The sequence below is a fragment of the Urtica dioica genome, chromosome 5 (assembly GCF_054948205.1).
Source record: "Urtica dioica subsp. dioica isolate 48M chromosome 5, U.dioica_male_clone48M_v1_H2, whole genome shotgun sequence".
In the NCBI taxonomy this organism is placed as follows: domain Eukaryota; kingdom Viridiplantae; phylum Streptophyta; class Magnoliopsida; order Rosales; family Urticaceae; genus Urtica; species Urtica dioica.
Window position 1 is genome coordinate 39,088,190 of NC_142760.1, and position 2,070 is coordinate 39,090,259.

Sequence of the window (2,070 nt, forward strand, 5' to 3'; positions counted from 1 at the left end):
AGGATGTCCTTCGGGAACTTGGCGTACATCGGCATTTGCTCAAGAGCGTCAGAAAACGGGATATTTATCTGAAGCTGCTTGAATACCTCGAGGAACTTGCTGAACTGGTGGTCGAGTTTCCCTTCTTTCTGCCTCTGAGGAAATGGCAGCTTTGGTGTGCTTGTTGGAGCTGGGGCACTCGTCGGAGGTGGCGTGGCTTGATTCATCGATACAGGGGCTCGTCTTTCTCCACCTTTTTCTTGTCGGAGTTGTCGATCACTTTTCTTCTTCTTAGTGTAATGGCGTTGACTTGTGACCTGGGGTTGATGTCGATGTTGCTCGGTAGCATTCCCTGCAGTCGTGAGTTTACCGCGGTCGACAATTGCCCCATTTGCGTCTCAAGATTTCGGATCTGAGCCGATTGGTTAGAGAGAGACGTCTTCGTTTATTGCATGAACTCTGTGGTGGAGTTTATGAATGCGGTTGTTGACGTGGCCAGGTTGACGATGAGCTCCTCTAGGTTGGTCTCGCCCTTGTACGCTCGAAATGGAGGAGCTTGATATGGCGGTGGTCGGGGCAGATTATGTGGTGGACGAGGCTGGGCTTGAGGTGCGGGTTGCATCGGCATGTTGTTTTGGGGGCCTCTCCATACCCCATTTGGGTAGTTGTTCCTTGGGCCTTGATTATAGTTGTTCTGGGGCGGTGTTGTTGACGAAGTTGGCTTGTTGGCCCTTGTCCCCGTAAGCGCACTCATCGCTATTGTGCTGCCTGTTGCACCAGAAACAGACCTCAGGGGTGTGCACGGCTTGAACGGAGGCCTTCTGCCCCTGGACTGACTTTGTGAGATCCGCCACATGTGCCGCCAGTGCCTTCATCAGTTCCATCTCGGGAGTGACCTGCATATTCTTCAAGATGCACCGCTCGGACGGGCATTGATCATTGTTGTAAGCCAACTCCTCGAGAATGCTGTGAGCTTCCTCCTCCGTCTTCTGAAAGAACGACCTTCCAGTGGCCGTGTTGACCAGGGTGCGAGATGATGGTGAGAGACCGCCATAAAAAATCTTCACCATCATCCACCCTTGGATGCCATGATTGGGGCACCTCCGCTCTAATTCCTTGAAGCGCCCCCATGCTTCAAATAATGACTCCTCGTCGTATTGAGCAAACGTGTAGATCTCGTTGCGTCTCTTGTGCATATTCTCGAACGGGAAGAACTTTGAGATGAATTTGACACGCAGGTCGGCCCATTAGGTGATGGAACCCGGTGGGAGGGAGTTGAGCCATGACTTGGCTTGGTCCCATAGTGAGAATGGGAAGAGGCGGTGGCGGATGGCTTCGTCGAACATGTTATGGAGCTTGAACGTGTTTGTGATCTCGACGAAGTTCGTCAGATGGTCTTGTGGGTCTTCGGCAGGTGATCCAGCGAATTGATTCGCTTGGACCGTATGTATTATGCCGGTCTTGATCTCAAAATTCTGATTATCCGCAAGAGCCGCGAGAGCGATTGCCGATTGCACGGCGTCAGCTGGTGGTAACCCATATTGAAATAGGGTCTTTAGCTCTTCGTTCGCTGCGTTGTTCGCTCTATCTTCCATTGTTCGTTCCTTTGATTGCAGTCTGTTCGTCTTGCAGAATTTTTCGATCTCAAGATTTAGTGGAACGAGGTTTGATGTTCCATCACTCCGCAAGCACCTTCAAAATAGAGAAAATGACACACAAAGTTAGGAAACGCGTAACGAAATCAAATGGCAAAGCAGATTATTTTTCGACGCTATTGTAAAAAGTCCCCGGTCACGGCGCCAAAAACTTGTTGTGATATTTTTGTAACTAGCACGCAAGCGGACGTATCGAACAAGTTATAGTGTTACGTAAGTAACGGATATCGATCCCACAAGGACTAGTTACTATAGCGACATTAAACAACTAAGTGCGAATTGATTACCAAGATTTGTTGATAGATGGGATTGTAAAACTAACGAATGAATTAACGTAAAAAAAATGAGAAATAAACACGAGATAACAAAAATAAGAACTACGGGGTTACGACCGGGTAACACAACATCGGAGTTTCGGGAACGAACAATTACAACT

At 48.7% G+C, this 2,070-nt stretch overlaps 1 non-coding gene across 1 annotated transcript; it reads left to right on the top strand.

Moving 5' to 3' along the window:
- The first annotated feature begins 1,062 nt into the window (after positions 1-1,062).
- On the top strand, positions 1,063-1,166 carry LOC149398388 (small nucleolar RNA R71). The gene has a single exon (XR_016299304.1). It is a non-coding gene; the product is annotated as a small nucleolar RNA R71 (small nucleolar RNA).
- Positions 1,167-2,070: the final 904 nt, after the last annotated feature.